General features: G+C 38.7%; 1 pseudogene; it reads left to right on the top strand.

The window, feature by feature from the left end:
- Window positions 1-1407: 1407 nt before the first annotated feature.
- On the top strand, window positions 1408-2245 carry Psmd12-ps1 (proteasome 26S subunit, non-ATPase 12, pseudogene 1; annotated as a pseudogene).
- Window positions 2246-21392: the final 19147 nt, after the last annotated feature.

The following is a 21392-nucleotide window of genomic DNA, read 5'->3' on the forward strand; positions in this document are numbered from 1 at the left end:
AAGACCCTACCAAAAAAGACAACTTCAGACCAATCATGCTTATGAATATTGATGCAAAAATACTCAATAAAATTCTCACAAACCAAATCCAAGAACACATCAAAACCATCATTCACCAAGATCAAGTAGGCTTCATCCCAGGAATGCAAGGTTGGTTGAATATACGAAAATCTATTAACATAATCCACCATTTAAACAAATTCAAAGACAAAAAAAAAATCACATGATCATCTTTTTAGATGCAGAAATGGCATTTGACAAAATACAATACCGCTTCATGTTAAAAGTATTGGAAATCAGGAATTCAACGTCCATACCTAAACATAATAAAAGCAATTTACTGCAAGCCAACAGTCAATATCAAATTAAATGGAGAGATACTTGAAGCAACTGCACTAAAATCTGGGACAAGACAAGGATGCCCAGTCTCCCCATATCTATTCAATATAATACTCAAAGTGCTAGCTAGAACAATAAGACAACAAAAAGAGACGAAGGGGATACAAATTGGCAAAGAAGAATTAAATGTATCACTATTTGCAGATGATATGATAGTATACATAAATGACCCCAAAAATTTTACCAGAGAACTTTTCCAACTTCAGCAAAATAGCCAGATTATAAAATAAACTCAAATGAATCAGTAGTCTTTCTTTACACAAATGATAAACAGGCTAAAAAAGAAATTAGGGAAACAATTCCCTTCACAATAGCCACAGATAATATAAAATATCTTGGAGGTAACTAACCAAACAAGGGAAAAACGTTTATGTTAAGAACTTCAAGTTTCTCAAGAAAGAAATCGAAGATCTCAGGGGCGGCTTCTGGTGATGAGTGGTGGCTGAACCTGGGGGACAGCAGGGGACTCTTAGGTAGGGACCATTGAGGACAGCGGCTCAGAAAGGGCCGATGGCGCATTGTGGAGATGGAGGTGGACTACAGCACCACGGTGGACCAGTGCCTGCCTGAGTGAGAGAAGTTGGCCAAGGAAGGACGGCTTCAGAAAGTCAACAAAACCCTTCCCTCTCAAGAAAAACAGACCCGGACTGCCTCTGACATAGTGTGCACGTCCCGCATCTTGGATGCTGTAGTGAAAAATGTCCTATGAGCTCAAGAGTGGGACTTATTAATGACAATATTATGCTTCTGTCAAAACGACGGAGTCAGTTAAAACAAACAGTTGCAAAAATTGTCCAGCAGTGCTGTACTAATGTGGAGGAGATCACAGACCTGCCAGTCAAGCTGTGGTTGATTGATACTCTGCGGATGGTTACAGAAGGAAAGATGTGTGTTGAAATTGAGCGAGCTAGGCTGACTAAACCCTTAGCAACTATAAAAGAGCAAAATGGGGGTGTGAAGGAGGCCACCTCCATCCTGCGAGAGTTACACATGGAAACCTACGGGTCCATGGAGAAGGAACGAGTGGAGTTTATTCTGGGGCAGATGAGGCTCTGCCTAGTTGTAAAGGATTACATTTGCGCATAGGTCATCCGCAAAAAAGTTAACACCAAATTCTTCCAGGAAGAAAACACAGAGAAATTAAAGTTGAAGTACTCTGACTTAATGATTCAGCTGGATCAGCATAAGGGGTTCTATCTGTCGATCTGTAAACACTGCAGAGCCATCTACGACACTCCCTGCATTCAGGCAGAAAGTGACAAGTGGCAGCAGGCTCTGGAAAGCATTGTTCTCTATGTTATCCTGGCTCCTTTTGACAATGAGCAGTCAGATTTGTTTTAATGGATAAGTAGTGACAAGAAGCTGGAAGAGATTCCCAAACACAAGGGTCTGCTGAAGCTTTTTTACCACAATGGAGCTGACGCTGTTCCACACTTGTTGAAGACTATGGGGTGGAGCTACGAAAGGGCTCCTCGGAGACCCCAGCAACTGACGTTTTCAGTTCTACAGAAAAAGGTGGAAAACGGTGGAAAGACTTGAACAGCAGAGTCGTGGAGCATAACATCAGAATTATAGTCAAGTACTATACTCGGATAACTATGAAAAGAATGGCACAACTTTTGGATTTCTCCATGGATGAGTCAGAGGCTTTTCTCTCGAATCTAGTCATTAACAAGACCATCTTTACTAAAGTAGGCAGGTCGGCTGGAGTCATCGACTTCCAGACACCCAAGGATCCAAATAATTTATTAAATGACTAGTCTCAGAAACTGAACTTGCTGAATCTCTGGTTAACCAAACGATACACCTTATAGCCAAAGAGGAGATGATATGCAATCTACAATGAGGGTCTGGATGCTTCTAGAAAACACAAAATTGGAGATCATTAAAAAAAGAAAGACTGTTTTCATGGTGTACATGTTGCTTTTTCTTACTCTCCGATCTTTTTTTCTAAAATTTTAAGATAGTAAATGTGCTTAAGCCCCCTCTGCCTTTTCCATTCCCTGGTTTCATGTTAACTCTGCAAAACTTTTTTTCCGGTCTGAAGACAGAAAGGTTTGTGTTCCAGCTTTCCTTTGAGTGTGTTCATACCATTTGTTTTTATTCACCTGACCACTACAAGACAATAATAAAACAGGACTTGTGTGTTAGCTCCTGAAGTTGCCTCTGCTTGGAGGGGTGGTGCTATTGATGACTTACTAGAATAAAAACAAGGCATAGACCATGCCAAAGAAGAAGGAGGAGGAGGAGGAGGAGGAGGAGGAGGAGGAGGAGGAGGAGGAGGAGGAGGAGGAGGAGGAAGAGGAGGAGGAGGAGGAGGAGGAGGAGGAAGAAGAAGAAGAAGAAGAAGAAGAAGAAGAAGAAGAAGAAGAAGAAGAAGAAGAAGAAGCAGCAGCAGCAGCAGCAGCAGCAGCAGCAGCAGCAGCAGAAGAAGAAGAAGAAGAAGAAGAAGAAGAAGAAGAAGAAGAAGAAGAAGAAGAAGAAGAAGAAGAAGAAGAAGAAGAAGAAGAAAGATCTCAGAAAATGGAGAGATCTCCCATGCTCATGGATTGGCAGAATTAACATAGAAAAATGAGCCATCTCACCAAAGGCAATCGTCATGTATTTTCTTGAGTGTAGTTAGCCTCCTTGAGGTGGAAGTTTCCTTCTAGTAACTTCTGTAAGTCTGCATTTGTGGATGGATATTGTTTAAATTTTGTTTTTGCCATGGAATTTCTTTTTTTTTTTTCACATCTATGTTGATTGCAAGTTTTTCTGGGTATAATATTCTGGGCTGGAATCTGTGTCCTCATAGAGACTGCCTGACATCTAACAAAGCTCTGCTGGCTTTTAGAGTCTCTGTTAAAAAGTTGGGTATAATTTTGATAGGTATACCTTTATATGTTACTTGACATTTTCCCCTTACAGCTTTTAATGCTTTTTTCTTTGTTTTGTTCATTTAATGTTTTTATTATTATGTAGTGGAATGGTTTTCTTTTTTGGTTCAATCTATTTTGTATTCTATAAGCTTTTTTAAATATTTGTAGTCATCTCTTTAGGTTAGGGAAATCTGAGTTTGTTGAAAATTATCTTCTATGACTTTGTTGAAAATATTTCCTGGATCTTGAGCTGGGAATCTCCTTCTCCTATTCTTATTATTCTTAGGTTTGTTCTTTGCATAGTGTCCAAGATTCCTGGATGTTTCTGAAAGATCCCCGAAGAGATACCCTTTCTAAAGTCGCGGGAAATCGCGGACCCCAGACACAGAGAGACCATTTTGGATGTAATAAGCAAAGGCGAGGTTTATTACAGAGATCTATTACAGGGATCTCCGGGTCGACATGTATCCTGCGCAGGAGACAGAGGTGTCGACCCTGAAGCTCAAAAGTCAGGGGTTTATATAGGGAAGGCTAGGGGGTTTGGCTCGGTTACACACAATTGACTAATTTCTGGCGCAGCTATAAGTGATTGGCTCATTTAAACATGGCAGTGAGATTACAGCACAGCAGGAGTACGTATTGACTGGAGCGTACAGGATTTTAGAAGCTAGGGGCATATCAGGGTTTGAAGGACATCTGGTTAAGGTGTGACTCTGAGTAAGCTGGGGGAGGTGCCTTCCTGCCAGATGGTTAGAGTCAGTCCTGATAACTCTGACTGGTTCCTGCATTCCTTTTCTTTATCTTTATGGTCTGTTAGTCCTAGCGGCAGGGCGGGGCTGCCTGGACTTGCTTTTCACAGTGTTTAGCCCTGAGTCTGAATTTTGAAACTTACTCTTTTAACTTCATATTTTTAAACCTTAAATCTGTATAATTTTCCTTTCAGTTTCGTGTCAGAAATGTTTTACATTTAACATTTTGTTAGACTGGAGTATCAATTTCTTCTATCATATCCTCTAAACCTGAGATTCTCTCTTTAGTCTCTTGTACTCCATTCGTGATACTGTGCCTGTATTTTCTGTTCTCTTATCTAGATTTCTCATATGCAGAATTCCCTCAGTTTGTGTTTTCTTTACATCATATATTTCCTTTTTCAGGTCTTCAGCCAGTTTATTCGTTTTCTTTTCTTGTTTAATTGTTTATTTCTGTGTTTCTTAGTGGTTTTATTCATTTTCTCTTTTTTGGATATTTTTTATTTACATTTCAAATGTTATCCCCTTTCCTGGTTTCCCCTCCAGAAACCACCTATCTTCCCCTGCTTCTATGAGGGTGCTCCCCCCCATTCCCTCCCACCTCCCCACCCTGACGTTCTCCTGTTCATTTCCTCTTTAAAAGCATCTATCATCTTCATAAGATTGGATTTAAGGTAATTTTCTTGGGCTGTAGCTATGTTAGAATATTCATGGCTTGATATAGTAGGATAGCTAGACTCTGGTGGTACCATACTGTTTTGGCTATTGCTGATTGTGTTCTTACACTGGTTTATAGCCATTTGGGTTTTGTGGTTATTATAGATTTAGATGCTGATTTCTGAGTTGGATGGGTGTTTTTTGTTTGTTTGTTTTGTTTGTTTGTTTTTGCATTTCCTCCCTTCTCTCTGTCTTCTGGCCAGAGTGGCCTAGGCCTCTGGTGACTAGCATTTCTTCAGGTCCAGTAGTGTGTCCTCTGGGATTTTTGTGGCCTACATGTCCTCCCAGGTTTTGTGTGCTAACCTAGTCTCTGGCATCCTTAGAACTAGTATGGCCTACTGATCCTGAGGCCAGCAGGTGAAATTGTGGGTCAGAAAATGAAGTCCATGGGATTAAGTTGGGTGTGTTTTAATTGGACTTGGTGGGCAAGTATTAAGTGTAGGGGCTTCCTGGTTGTCCTTGGTCGATGCCCGCACCCACACGGCACCGAGAATCGGGCAAAAGCCTGCGGGATTAAAGAAACACACACACACACACACACACACACACACACACACACACACACACACACACACAGGTTATTCATGCTAAGCAAGAAAAGGAAGGGAGAGACTCCTGTAACTTTATTCACCAAAATGTATACCCCAAGTTGACCAAGTAGAAAAATTCCTGGAACCACAGTGAGAAACCCCAGCTCGAGACTTCAGAGACGTGCCCTGAATTAACTAGGGAGAAATCCAGGAAGACCAGCCTAAATCTCAAAAACAAAAGACTGGTAAGACAAGAGGCAGGAACGAATTGACCACCACCCAGGTGTGTCGTACCAGGCCAGACTGCTCCTTTGTTAGGAACAAAAGGCTTCCACATGCATCAGCAGGGCTCAGCAGGGGTCAAACCCTACAAGAGACCCAAAGGGTCTGACAAGGGGAATGGAACGTTGCAGGGGACCCAGGAGGCTCTGACAGTCATTGGTGCTGGAAGGTCTGAAGGTCTGAAGGAAAGCAGCCAGAGTTGTGTTCAAAAAAAAAAACCAAAAAACAAAAAACGGAATGCTGGGTGCAGTTTAAAGCTATTGCGTATGCTTTAGATGGATTTGGCAGGCAAGGACTCAGGTACAGTGTGCAGTTCAGTACTATTAGATGTGCTTTAGGCAGACATGGCAGGCAGGGGATTATGTGGGGAGTATCTTACCTGGATGCCCCTGGTGCAGTCTTATCTCTGGGAAAGCAGGTGGAATGATCTTGTTGGTTAGTTTTGTACCTGGTTGCATAATTAATAGTTCTCTTTCCTCCTCCTCCTCCTCCTCCTCCTCCTCCTCCTCCTCCTCCTCCTCCTCCTCCTCCTTATCCTCCTCTTTCTCTTCTTCTTCATGCACCCAGTATTAGGAATTTGTTTAATTATGTTGTTGATTATGATTGATTACTTACTCTTTTATTCATCTCTTCCTCTTATGAGATATATTGTTTACTATTTTTATCTATGCAGCTTTCTTTGTAATTCCTCTCTGTGTAGTATACCTTTAAACATTTTCTGTAGGGTTGGCTTGATTGCCATGAAAAATTTAACCTGTCATTTCTTAGAGACCACTTTGCTGAAAATAGGAACTTGGTTGGCAGTCACTTACCATCAGGATATAAATTATATTATACCATGCTTCCTTGTCTTTTGGAGCTGCTGCCAATGGTTTAATGCTATTTGTAGACTGCACATAATAGATTTCCCTATACTATCCTGCTGGGAGAGTTTTGTTCCCATAGATGTTTGCCTCTGCCTGGCCAGGGAAAACCAGCATAAGGTGTTTCCTGCCATTGCCTTTTTCAGCAATACAGCTTAATGCACTCAGTGGCATTAAGGGCCCCATTTACTGAGAACTTTCGTATCCTCGGCATGAATGCTGACAGTGATGAGAAATACTCATTTTGTTTATTATTGCTTCATGTCTATGCTTTTAACTCTGGGCTATTTTGGAGTAAAAGCACCAGAAGAGATGGGTAAGGAGTTCTTGAACAGTGTGGTTTCACCAGACACTCATATGTCGGAGCGTGTTGTCATTGAGCAGCTTTATTTAAGCAATCACATTATTGAGGTTTCATGTGCATAGTTTCTCTGTCATATCTAGAAGACACAGTCTTACATCTGAGCACTGGACCTTTGGCTCTTAAAATTATTTCTTCTTATTTTCTATGGTATTCCACTGTATTTAAATAAAAATTACATATATAAATATATATCAGTAAATTTATACTTATTACAATATATTAAAATGCACATAGGTTTATGAAGTACTTTATATTTCATTTGTACATATTGCATAATGTTTAAGTCAGTATAAGGATATATTTTATAGAATAAAATTGATAAAACTCCATTCTTTTTCTTTTTCTTTTATTGGATTTTTTATTTACCTTTCAAATGTTACTAGCTTTTCTGCTTTTCAGTTCCAAAGCCCCTTTACACATCCCTCCTCCCTCTTCTTCTATATGAGTGTTCCCCCTCTGCAATCAACCCACCTCTTGCCCTGACATTCCCACACACTAGGAGTCCAGCCTTTGCAGGACCAAGGGCCTTTTTTTGTCCTTCCAACAAGAACATCCTCTGCTACATATGCAGGTAGAGCCCTGGGCCTATTGATGTGTACCATTTGGGTAGTGGTATAGTCCCTGGGAGCTCTGGTTGGTTGGTATTGTTGTTCTTATGGAGTTGCAAGCCCCTTCAGCTCCTTCAAACCTTTCTCTAAATCCTCCAATGGGGACCCTGTTCTCAGTTCAAAGGCTTGCTGCTAGCATTCGTCTCTGTATTTGTCATGCTCTGGCTGAGCCTCTCAGGAGACAGTTATATCAGGCTCCTGTCAGCATGCCCCTTTTGGCTTGGCTTGATCAATATTGTGTGTGTGTATATATATACACACACATACATATACATATATGTATATACATGTTGTACATATATATACAACCAACATATATATATATATATATGTTGGTTACCAAGGTGGGGCCGGCTCTGAATGGTCATTCCTTCAGTCTTTGCTCCAAACTTTGTGTCCATATCTCCTCCTATGAATATTTTGGTCTCCCTTTTAAGGAGGAGTGAAGCATTCACACTTTGATCATCCTTCTTGAGCTTCATGTGGTCTGTGGATTGTATCATGGGTAATCTGAGTTTGGGGCTAATGTCCACTTATCAGTGAGTGCATACCATGTGTATTTTTTTGTGATTGGGTTACATCACTCAGAATGACATTTCCTAGTTCCATTCATTTGCCTATGAATTTCAGGAAGTCATTGTTTTTGATAGCTGAGTAGTACTCTATTTTGTACATGTACATTTTCTGTATCCATTCCTCTGTTGAGGGGCATCTGGGTTCTTTCCACCTCGTAGCTATTATAAATAAGGCTGCTATGAACATAGTGGAACACATGCCCTTGTTATATGTTGGGGCATCATTTGGGTATATGACCAGGAATGGTATAGCTGGGTCCTCAGGTAGTTCAATGTCCAATTTTCTGAGGACTCTCCAGAATGATTTCCAAGAGTAGTTGTCCCAGCTGTAACCACACCCTAATGGCAGAGTGTTTCTCTTTCTCAACATCTTTGCCAGCATTTGCTGTCACCTGAGTTTTTGATCTTAGCCATTCTCACTGGTGTGAGGTGAAATCTCAGGGTTGTTTTGATTTGCATTTCCCTTATGACTAAAGATGTTGAACATTTCTCTAGGTGTTTCTCAGCCATTCGGCATTCCTCAGCTGTGAATTCTTTGTTTAGCTCTGAACCCCATTTTTTAATAGGTTTATTTGTCTCCCTGTGGTCTAACTTCTTGAGTTCTTTGTATATTTTGGATATAAGGCCTCTATCTGTTGTAGGATTGGTAAAGATCTTTTCCCAATCTGTTGGTTGCCGTTTTGTCCTAACCACAGTGTCCTTTGCCTTACAGAAGCTTTGCAGTTTTTTGAGATCCCATTTGTTGATTCTTGATCTTAGAGCATAAGCCATTGGTGTTTTGTTCAGGAAATTTTTTCCAGTGCCCATGTGTTCCAGATGCTTCCCTAGTTTTTCTTCTATTAGTTTGAGTGTATCTGGTTTGATGTGGAGGTCCTTGATCCACTTGGACCTAAGCTTTGTACAGGGTGATAAGCATGGATCGATCTGCATTCTTCTACATGTTGACCTCCAGTTGAACCAGCACCATTTGCTGAAAATGCTATCTTTTTTCCATTGGATGGTTTTGGCTCCTTTGTCAAAAATCAAGTGCCCATAGCTGTGCGGGTTCATTTCTGGGTCTTCAATTCTGTTCCATTGGTCTATCTGTCTGTCTCTGTACCAATACCATGCAGTTTTTATCACTATTGCTCTGTAATACTGCTTGAGTTCAGGGATAGTGATTCCCCCTGAAGTCCTTTTATTGTTGAGGATAGCTTTAGCTATCCTGGGTTTTTTGTTATTCCAGATGAATTTGCAAATTGTTCTGTCTAACTCTTTGAAGAAATGGATTGGTATTTTGATGGGGATTGCATTGAATCTGTAGATCGCTTTTGGTAAAATGGCCATTTTTGCTATATTAATCCTGCCAATCCATGAGCATGGGAGATCTTTCCATCTTCTGAGGTCTTCTTCAATTTCTTTCTTCAGAGACTTGAAATTCTTGTCATACAGATCTTTCACTTGCTTCGTTATGTTATGTGGGAATATTAGGAAGGATTTCATTTCCCTAATTTCTTTCTCAGTCTGCTTATCCTTTGAGTAGAGGAAGGCTACTGATTTGTTTGAGTTAATTTTAGATCTAGCCACTTTGGTGAAATTGTTTATCAGGTTCAAGTGTTCTCTAGTGGAACTTTTGGGGTCATTTAAGTATATTATCATATCACCTGCAAATAATATATTTTGACCTCCTCCTTTCTGTTTGTATCCTTTTGACTTCCTTTTGTTGTCATATTGTTAGGACTTTGAGTGCTATATTGAATAAATAGGATAGAGTGGGCAGTCTTTTCTATTTCCTGATTTTAGTAGGATTGCTTCAAGTTTTTCTCCCTTTAGTTTGATGTTGGCTACTGATTTGCTGTATATTGCTTTTACTATGTTTAGATATGGGCCATGAATTCCTGATCTTTCTAAGACTTTTAACATGAAGGGGTATTGAAATTTGTCAAATGCTTTCTCAGCATCTAATCAGATGATCATGTGGGTTTTTTTTTTTTTTGCCTTTGAGTTTGTTTACATAGTGATTTACATTGATGGATTTTTGTATATTGAACAATTTCTGCATCCCTGTTGTGAAGCTTATTTGATCATGATAGATGATTGTTTTGATGTGTTCTTGGATTCAGTTTCTGGTAACTTTACTGAGTATATTTGCATCAGTCTTCATGAGGGAAATTGGTCTGAAGTTCTCTTTCATTGTTGGGTGTTTAGGTATAAGTGCAATTGTGGCTTCGTAAAATGAATTGGGTAGTGTCACTTCTCTTTCTATTTTGTGATATAGTTTGGACAGTATTGGTATGAGGTCTTCTATGAAGGTCTGATAGAATTCTGCACTACTAACTGAAGACCCATCTATACCTTTCCTGGGCATATACAGAAAAAATGCTCCAACATACAACAAAATCACATGCTCCACTATGTTCATAGCAGCCTTATTTATAAAAGCCAGAAGCTGGAAAGAACTCAGATGCCCTTCAACAGAGGAATGGATATAGAAAATGTGGTGCATCTACTCAATGGAGTACTACTCAGCTATCAAAAGCAATGACTTCATGAAATTCAAAGGCAAATGGATTTAAGTAGAAAATATCATCCTGAGTGAGGTAATGCAATCACAGAAAAGCATACATGGTATGTACTCACTGATAAGTGGATATTAGCCCAAAAGCTCGAATTACCCAAGATACAATCCACAGACCACATGAAGCTCAAGAAGAAAGATGACCAAAGTTTGGATGCTTCAGTCCTCCTTAAAAGGGGAAACATATTCAAAGGAGGGGATATGGAGGCAAAGTTTGCAGCAGAGAGAGACTGAAGGAACAGCCATTCCCTCATGTGGCCCATATATATATATATATATATATATATATATATATATATATATATATATATATATATATCCACAAATCTAGATAAGATTGGTGAAGCTAAGAAGTGCATGCCGACAGGAACTAGATATAGATGTCTCCTGAGAGACACAGCCAGAACATGTCAGGTGAAAGCTAGCAGCAAACCATTGAACTGAGAACTAGATCCCTATTGGAGGATTTAGAGAAAGAATTGAAAGAGCTGAAAGGGCTTGCAATCCCATAAGAATAACAATGCCAACCAACCAGGGATCCCAGGGACTAAACCACTACCTAAAGACTATACATGGATTGACCAATGGCTCCAGCTGCATATGTAGCAGAGGATGGCCTTGTTGGTCACTAAAGGAAGTAGAAGCCCTTGGTCCTGCCAAGGTTGGACCCCCAGTGTAGGGGAATGTCAGGAAGGTGGAAGTGGGGGGGGTAGATGGGGAAGGGAACACCCTTATAGAAGAAAGGGATAGGGGGCTTATGTTCGGGGAAGGGTTAACATTTGGAATGTAAATAAAAAGGATCCAATAAAAGAAAAACAAAGTATTCTGCTTTAAACCCATCTAGTCCTGGCCTTGTTTTGGTTTGGAGACTTTTAATGACTGCTTCTATTTCTTTATGAGTTACAGGCCTGTTTAGATGGTTTATCTGATCCTGATTTAAGTTTGGTACCTGGTATCTATCTAGAAAATTGTCCATTTCCTCCAGATTTTCCACTTTTGTCGAGAACAGACTTTTGTAGTAGGATCTGCTAATTTTTTTGAATTTTCTCAGTGTCTTTGGTTAAATTTACTTTTTTACTTTTGATTTTGTTAATTTGGATACACAGTCTGTGTGCACTGGTTAATCTGGCTAAGGGTTTATCTATCTTGTTGATTTTTCTCAAATAAGCAGTTCCTGGTTTTGTTGATTCTCTGTATAGTTCTTTTTGTTTCTTCTTGGTTGATTTTAGCCCTGAGTTTGACTATTTTCTGCCATCTAGTCCTCTTGGATATCTTTGCTTATTTTTATTCTAGAGCTTTTAGATGTGCTGTCAAGCTGCTAATGTGTCTTCTCTCCAGTTTCTTTTTGGAGGCTCTCAGAGCTATAAGTTTTCCTCTTAGCACTGCTTTCATTGTGACCCATACGTTTGGGTATGTTGTGCCTTCATTTTCTTTAAATTCTCAAAAATCTTTAATTTTTTCTTTATCTTTTTCTTTATTTTTTCCTTATCCAAGTTATCATTGAGTAGAGCATTGTTCAACTTTCATGTGTATGTGTGCTTTCTGTCATTTTTGTTGTTGTTGAAGATGAGCTTTAATCCATGGTGATCTGATAGGATGCATGGGATTATTTCAATCTTCTTGTATCTGTTGAGGTCTGTTTTGTGACTAATTATTTGGTCAGTTTTGGAGAAGGTACCATGAGGTTCTGAGAAGAAGTTATATTCTTCTGATTCAGGATGAAATGTTCTATAGATATCTGTTAAATTCACTTGTTTCATAACTTCTGTTTCTTTCTCTATGTCTCTGTTTAGTTTCTGTTTCCATGATATGTCCATTGATGAGAGTGGCATGTTGAAATCTCCCACTACTATTGTGTGCTTTGAGCTTTAGTAAAGTTTCTTTTATGAATGTAGGTGTCCTTGCATTTGGAGCATAGATATTCAGGATTGAGAGTTTATTTTGGTGGTTTTTCCTTTGATGAATATGAAGTGTCTTTTTTTATCTTTTTTTAAAGTCGATTTTATTCGATATTAGAAATGCTACTCCAGCTTGGTTCTTCAGACCATTTGCTTGAAAAATTGTTTTCCAGACTTTTATTCTAATGTAGTGTCTGTCTTTGTCACTGACTTGTGTTTCCTGTATGCAGTAAAATGCTGGGTTCTCTTTTTGTATCCAGTCTGTCAGTCTGTGTCTTTTTATTGGGGAATTGAGTCTGCTAATGTTAAGAGATATTAAGGAACAGTGATTGCTGTTTTCTGTTATTTTTGTTGTTAGAGGTTGAATTATGTTTGTGTGTCTCTCTTCTTTTGGGTTTGTTGCAAGAAGATTACTGTCTTCCTTTTTCTAGGGTTTAGTTCACCTCCTTTTGTTGGAGTTTTCCATCTATTATCCTTTGTAGGGCTGGATTTGTAGAAATATATTGTGCAAATTTGACTTTTCTTGGAATATCTTGGTTTATCAATCTCTGTTAATTGAGAGTTTTGCTGGACATATTAGACTGGGCTGACATTTGTTTTTTCTTAGTGTCTGTATGACATTTGCCCAGGATCTTCTGACTTTCATAGTCTCTGGTGAAAAGTCTGATGTGATACTGATAGGTCTGTCTTTATGTTACTTGACTTTTTTCCATTACTGTTTTTAATACTCTATCTTTGTTTTGCACATTTGATATTTTGACTATTATGTGACAGGAGGAATTTCTTTTCTAGTCCAATCTGTTTAGAGCTCTATAGGCTTCTTGTTTGATTATGGGCATCTCTTTTTTAGGTAAGGAAGTTTTCTTCTATAATTTTGTTGAAGATATTTACTGGCCCTTTAAATGAGGAGTTTTGCTCTCTTCTATTCCTATTATCCTTAGGTTTGATCTTCTTATTGTGTCCTGGATTTCCTTGATGTTTTGGGTGAGAATCTTTTTTGTGTTTTACATTTTCTTTGATGGTTTTGTCAATGTTTTCTGTGTTATCTTCTGCCCCTAATATTCTCTCTCTTCTATCTTTCATATTCTGTTTATGACTCCTGATTTCTTTCCTAGGTTTTCTATCTCCAGGGTTGTTTCCCTTTGTGATTTCCTTATTGTCTCTTTTTCTTTTTTCTTTCTTTCTTTCTTTTTTTTTTTTTTTTTTGAATTTTTAAATCCTGGATTGCTTTGTTCAATTCCTTCACCTGTTTGATTGTGTTTTCCTGTAATTCTTTATGGGATTTTTGTGTTTCCTCTTTAAGGGCTTCTACTTGTTTACCTGTGTTGTCCTGTATTTCTTTAAGGGAGTTATTTATCTCTTTCTTAAAGTCCTCTATCATCACCATGAGATGTAATTTTAAATTCAAATCTTGCTTTTTCAGTGTGTTTGGATAGCCAGTATTCTCTTTGGTGGGAAAACTGGTCTCTGATGATGCCAAGTAGTCTTGGTTTCTGTTGCTTAGTTTCCAAGGTTGTCTCTGATATTAGATTGTTTTGCTGTCTCTGACAGTGGCTTGACCCTCTTACATGTGTCAGCATTCCTGTAGGCCTGTTTCCTTACAGCAGGATCTGGGCACAGAGCTGTGGAAATAGTTTCATCTCAGAGTATAGACAGAACCCGAAATGGTCGTTTCCTAGACTGTTCCTAGATTTGTGTGTCCTGAGTCCTCCAGGTAAGTTGCTTGGAGCAGAAGAGTTGGTCTTACCTCTGCTCTCAAGTGTGTCAGTGCTCCTGGCAACTGACTTTCAGCTCTGGGTGCAGGCAGATACCAGAAGGTTCCTTCCCCTGACTGCTCCTTGTTTCCTGTGCCCAGAGGGCACTAGGTGGGTTCCTCTTGGTCAAGGAATGTGAGCAGAAGTGGAGGTCTTCCATGAGCTCTCAGGAATATCTGCAGTTCTGAGAGTCCAGTTCTCTCTTCAAAGGGATTTGGGTACAGAGAGCTGTGGGACCGTTTCAGTTCCAGGCATTGGCAGAAACCCAGAAGGGTATTATCCCTGACAGTCCTGGGTTTGTGTATCTTGTGACCCTGCAGGAGGGTCTCTTGAAACAAAAGAGTTAGTCTTACCTCTGCTCTCTGGTGTGTCAGAGCTCCTTGGTGACTGGCTTTCAGCTCTCAAACTTCATTCTTTTATCTTCTTGTAGTCTACAGTACATATATAACAACCCTACTGAAGCTTCTTACCTTCTGCTTATAGCCCAACAGTAGCTCAGTTTTGTCCCATGTGGAACTAGACAACCTTTGGCTGACACTCGTGTCAAACACAGTTTTCTATATTGTACAAATGTATAGTCCTTATTTTGAAACTTAATAAATATCATTTCTTTATCTTGAGTTTATAAATAATATCAAAATAAGTACAACTTGTAATTTTCTGATATCTGTTGATTTGAATATTTAAAATAATTTGCTTCTAGGAAAACTAACCTTTTTAATGAACCCAGCGAAAGAAAATAAAATAAAATAGTTTGCTTTGCCTAACAAATTTTCAGTCTGTTTGATATCTGTGAGTAGGATCAGAATATTGACTTAGAATATAAGTTTATGTAGTATATAATTGCTGCTAATTCTTCAAAATTTATGCTTACTTTTGTTAGCTTTGTTATTGTCTTTTAAACAATCCTCTGAGACCATTGTTTTATCTTGTAGCTTATGCTGTCTCTTTCTTTAAAACGATTTTTGATTGTTTTACAGACAATCAATCAGCACTGGTTTCAATCTAGCTGTGATCTTAACATTGTTATTCACTTAAAAGATTCTGAGAGTAATGTAAATGGCTCTAGAATTTTAAAATATGTTGATGATGATAATAGCCTCCCATGAGACAAGCTGTCAAAAGGTTGACTGCCACCTAAAATAAATGTTTTCCTATGGGCATTTTAAACTACTACCCAAGTGAACTGTGATGTTTCAGACTCTGCATATGCCAAAAAGAGATGTGCTGGAAAAAACAAACTTTGGTTTAGACAGACAGAGGTCTACATCATTTACAGAGAAGTTAAACTTTAGGGCACAGCTAATGATGTTCCAAAGCCTACTGGCAACCACAAAAGGCAATAGATGACATTTATCTCATAAGTTAACAAGATGCTTTTATTATTTCTACCTGCCAGAAGAGGAGGAGAAAAAGGGGAACAGTAAGAGAAGGAGACAGAGATAGAAGGAGCTGAGTAGAAATATGTGAGCATGTTCTCTCTCTCTCTCTCTCTCTCTCTCTCTCTCTCTCTTTTTCCCATACCTACCTTCCCCCTTGGTCCATTGGCCTCCATAACCTCTTTCCTCTGTTGTATGAGAAGACTTTTATTAGGGTGATTCAACACATATGTCTCACCCCATATAAGGAACCCAGGACTAACCACAATATAGATATCACCAAGTATGATGGTGAGCCACTATGTTTAATTGGAGTTATTTACAGAAATATAGGTGTCAGATTACATTCGGGAACACAAATAACTCCAAGATGGACCACTAAAGCCCAAGCAGTGTGGTGACAATAAACAGAAGTTAATAAACTGAATTTTATTTGCCTATAGAAAACATGTGGGCATTTTTTAAAAACTAATGATTCGAGGGTTAGAGGTCCAGACCACAGAGGGTAGTTCCAACTCATGGAAAGGTGGCTCTAGGTTGTATAAGAAAGCAAGCTAAGCAAACTATTGGAAGCAAGGCAATAAGTAACATTGTCCCATGGCTTCTGCTTTATTTCCTGCCTCTAGGTTTTGTGCCCATGTTGCCTTGATGGTAGACTGTAATCTGTAAGACAAATAAACCTCTTCTTCCTGTCTTAGTCAGTGTTCTATTGCTGTGAAAGAACATCATGACACCATTACCAAGGCCACTCATAAAATAAAACATTTAATTGGGTCTTGCTTATAATTTCAGCTGTTTAGTCCATTGTCATTACAGGGAACATGGCAGTGCACAGGAAGACAGGGTGTTGGAGAAATAGCAGGGAGTTCTGAATCTGTATCCACATCAGGAAGAGAGAAACTGAGCCATTCTTTGGCTTTTAAAACTTTAAAGTTCATTTCTAGTAACACTTTTGCCAACAGATCACATCTCCTAATCCTTTCAAAATGTGCCACTCCTGGGTGACTATTCAAATCTATGAGCCTATAGTAGCCATACCCATTTAAACCATCATATTCCTCAAGTTAATTTTTACTATGCTATTTACTTTAGAAAGTACATCAAGGGGCTGGGGATTTAGCTCAGTGGTAGAGCGCTTACCTAGGAAGCGCAAGGTCCTGGGTTCGGTCCCCAGCTCCGAAAAAAAGAACAAAAAAAAAAAACAAAAAAAAAAAACCAGAAAGTACATCAAGACACCACGGTTCCAATATTCTTCTTGAATAAATTAAAAGTACTATCGGGTCTAAAAATTCATGTGCATAAATTTGGTTTTATATGTCTTTGCTAGGGTTTCTGTTGCTGTGATGAAACACCATAAAGCTAGTTGGAGAGAAAAGGATTTAGCTAACTTACACTTCTATATTGCTGTTCATTATCAAAAGAAATCAGGGCAGGAACTCAAAATGGGCAGAAGCTGGTGCAGAGGCCACGGAGGGATGCTTCTTACTGATGTGCTTCATCTGGCTTGTTCAGCCTGCTTTCTTATAAAACTCAGAAACACCAGCCCAGAGATGACATCACCCTCCATGGGCTGGGCCCTCCCCCATTGATCACTAATTGAGAAAATGCCTTACAATTGGATCTAATGGAGGCATTTCTTCAACTGAGACTTCTTCTTCTCTGATGACTCTAGCTTATGTCTACTTGACACACACAAAAAAAAACCCAAGAAGTATATTATAATATCCCTGAGAAGCAATCTAAATTCACCATAGGTATCTGTAGGTTTTGAAAAACATTCCACAAAATGTAAGTTAAAAAATATTTAACAAAAATATGACACCTGTCACAATTTCCACATGCAATTAAATCATAAATAATGATACAGAACTCATTTGAAATGTTACAGATATTTCCACCATAAGACTTTAATGAGTCCCACTCAAAAATTAATCTCCATAATTAAAGTTATTAAATATTAATTGATTTACCATTTCCATCAAATATCTTAGTGTAATGAAACAAGGGCTCTATATTAGGAGTGTTTCCCTTGTTCTAGATCATGTCCCAATTATTCTTGCTTCAGGGGCATAATATTTTCACTCATATACAGGCTTCTTCACATCTCTAAATATATACCCGAGAAGACAATGTGGAACACAGGAAGATGTCCTGATGTTTTCTGATTCCATCTCACATATTTGATCTCCAGTAAATTTCATTCTTGTCTGTGCCTTGGGGCTGACAGCCATTCATCAAACAGGACCCCTCATTCTAGGCTATTGATAGCTGAGATGTCAGAAGTTGAAAATGTTAAGGCACATGTTCCCGACTCCCTCTCTATGCAATGTGGTTTGGCAGTGGTTGCATCCAGAACTGCTCTCAGCTGTGCCTCTGCTTCTCCTCAGTCCTTCCCTACCAAGTGCTCAATCTGTGCTGTAAGCACAACCTGTCCGATCACTTCTTTTCTTTTCTTAAGTCTGATCACACCTGGTGGAAAGTTTCTTTCATTATTGGGTCACTTTATATTTTCAGTCAATTCGTTTCCATTTCTCCAGGTTCTCTGTTGTAGTTATTTTTTGTTTCCTTGTGTGCTTTTTGATAGCATTTTGCTATGTAGCCCAGGGGCATCGGAAGTGATCTGAGTGTTAGGATAAGAAGCATGCACCAATATTCATGAATAGGTTCCCTCTTATGGAAATGTAAAGGCTCATAGAAAAATATAGTTCATTTAATAAAAGAAAGGGGAGGCCCAAGATAGCTCAAAGGATAAAAGTACTTGAGGAGACAAGTATGATGACCTGAGTTCAATTTCTAAACTTCTGAAGTAGAAGGAGAGAACTGATTCCAGTAAACTGCCTTCTGACCTCCATATGTGTGCTGGGCATTTTTGTCTGGCAACACACACACACACACACACACACACACACACACACGCGCACACACACACACACACACACACTCATACACACACAGCAATGTAATAAAAATAAATAAATAAATAAAGTACTCAAATCAAAGTTTTCTAATATAAGGGAAAAGGGTCTACAAATAATATTTTAATTAAGAAAATATCTGTCAAATTCACTTAAACTACTTAAACCTCAATTCATAAAATGAAAACGGTTTCCCAACTTCAGTCTTCATGCTTAGTCACTTACAGTGCCAAGTTTTCAACCATGAAGGGAGGCTTAGTATATGCAAAAATAAAACAATTCTTCGAGGGGTTCCCTTATGTCAATCATGCAAGGTTATCATTCAATTAAAACTGGTTCCAATCTATACATTCACCAAGGCCTGGGAAACTCAATGAGCTATAGAAAAAAATTAAGACCTGGAAGACTTAGAAGACCACACTGAAATGCTGCTTCCTGGACATCACATGGTTCTTGCACATATGAACTTATAGGAGGTGTGGTTACCTGCACAAGAACTAGCCAACAAATCAGAATTCATTCTAAGAAACTAATCTAATTAAGATATGAGAATTTTCGTTTCAACAACTATTGTTTATCCCTCTAGCAGTGGGAAGAATAATTGAATAATAACTTGATATTCCTATCTGCTGAGAATACATAGAAGCCACTCAAGGGAAGAAGGCATCATTATGTATTACTGAATATATTTTATATATTACTGAATCTGAGAAATATGGTCAAAATAATTAGTTAAAAATTATACTTATGGGGATGGGGATTTAGCTCAGTGGTAGAGCGCTTGCCTAGCAAGCGCAAGGCCCTGGGTTCGGTACCCAGCTCCGAAAAAAAAATTATACTTATTTCATATTCGTAATATATATGTAGATGATTACTTTCAAATACAAACTGTCTTATAAAGCAATACTCAAAAAAATAAAACTGTTTCCAATGTGCCATAAATTATCACCAAGTAGCATTGGCATCAATGCTTTTTAAAACACATTTTCTAATATTTTAAAAGAAATAATTTATAATACCTTAGATATAAATAAAATTACATATTTATTTAATGTATGTTTTATTTTATGTTGTCATAATTATTTTCAATATATTCCAACCAAAAGAAGTGATGCTAGAAGTATTTAATTTTAGGTAGGTTTTTATTTATTCTCAAGAAAAAAATGTATTAATCCTTGTCAGGGTAGTGATACTGTCTATTCAGCATATCAAAATTAATTTGATGAAATCATTTATAAAGTAAGGCAGTTTGAGAACAATTACTTGCTTCACTTATGTTCTTCAAATTTTATATTGAAACTTCAACTGACAATTTTATTTTTTTATCAAACTAGTCTACTTACTTTTCTTCCACCAACATACACTCCTAAGATTTTAAATAAGATTTATTTTGCCTTGGAAATCTTACTCCAACCCTCTGTCTCTCTATTTGTTCACTCTCATTCACTTTTCAAGTGTAACCACATCCTACAGCCGCACTGGGCATCTATGTATGTTCAGAGACCCATTTCCACCATTTCTCAGCTACATTTAGCAACGGTCACCCCTTGGCTAGAAATCTTCTGTGACGCTTTACCAGGCCAATTGGCAATTGTTTTATCAGCAGAGAGTCTCTCATTGTTTACCTGTTAGAGTCAGTTTGCATCTATTGTAGAAGTGCTCAGTAAATGTCCGTGATATCTTTAGGGAGGTAATAACTTTATTTCCAGTGTTTCCTTTCATTTTGTCCTTGGGAGCCTCCCTGTTGGGAGCATAGTGATACATAGTGAGCGTCACTATGCTAAATAGATCTCTAATCAGGTATAACTATTATTCTGTGGCAGACCCCTGATTAGACTGAAGAGACCTGAAACCTAGCCTTGAATCCTGTCCTATTCAATGTGAATCCAGCTCTCTTTTTATGTTGAAGTGCAGTTCCCTTCTCTTTTTTGGTAGCACAGGATTTAAGACAACTTCCTGTCCCCACCAGCGGGGACCCAGTTATTCAGGGTCCCAAAGAGACTTTCTACCTGTGGGCCAAATGAGGGTGAAGAGAAGAAGGAGACCAAGCAAGATTCTATTGTCAAGGTCTCGTTTATTGGGGTGAACGTTACAGCTTTTAAGGCTTTCAGGTAGGGGGAGTGTCCTTTGTGAAACACAGAGGAGGGGGAGATGAGGACATAGGCAGTGATAGCTGGAGGCAAAGAGGTCAGGATGTAGAGGATGAGGTCAGGCGGTAGACACCGGGTGTTGACTCAAGAGATAACTGGTATCTGCTCGAGCTGAGGCATCCCTTGAATGTGATCTTCCTGTGCCGTAAATTCATGGGAGAGGCCTCTGTCCAACAATCTTAAGACTTATGACAGTCATCTTAGGGGTGAATATCTGTGGCCAAACAGCCCAGAGTCACCTAGCCACTTTGAGCCATGCAGTCAAAAAGCGGCTAGGCCCAAATCCAATATGGCTCCCTACAACTTCCCAGCCTCAGAGGATTATAAGACCCAAATTATACAATGAGAAGTTAGAAAACTACCCAAACAAATGAAGGCATCATTAGTTAGAACTTGATCCAGATTGTTCCTCCAGGGAGCTGTACCTCCAGCCAATTGTGCTATTGCAGAGAAAATAAATTTTGTATCACAATTTAGTTTTCAATGGCAGCTCTTAGTGTTACCTCAAACTCTGAACTTTTAATATTCTTTATAGGGCTATTCACTGACATTCACTGACCAAAGTGTTCTCATCTCAAACTGGCCTTAGTCTATAATAGAATGATTAGTAGGCAATTTGTCTAGAGATCTATGAAGCTAAATTGTCCTTGTAATCTGGACAGTAAACTCCACAGCACTATTGGTGTACTTAAACCCCATCCTCGTAGACATCATGCTATCCTTCTCTTCATGCTGGAAACAAGAATCACATTGTTAACAAGGCTTTATTTCCACGGTCCGGCCTTTATGGGTAA

The sequence above is a fragment of the Rattus norvegicus genome, chromosome 5 (genome assembly GCF_021556685.1).
Source record: "Rattus norvegicus strain SHRSP/BbbUtx chromosome 5, alternate assembly SHRSP_T2T, whole genome shotgun sequence".
Classification (NCBI taxonomy): Eukaryota; Metazoa; Chordata; class Mammalia; order Rodentia; family Muridae; genus Rattus; species Rattus norvegicus.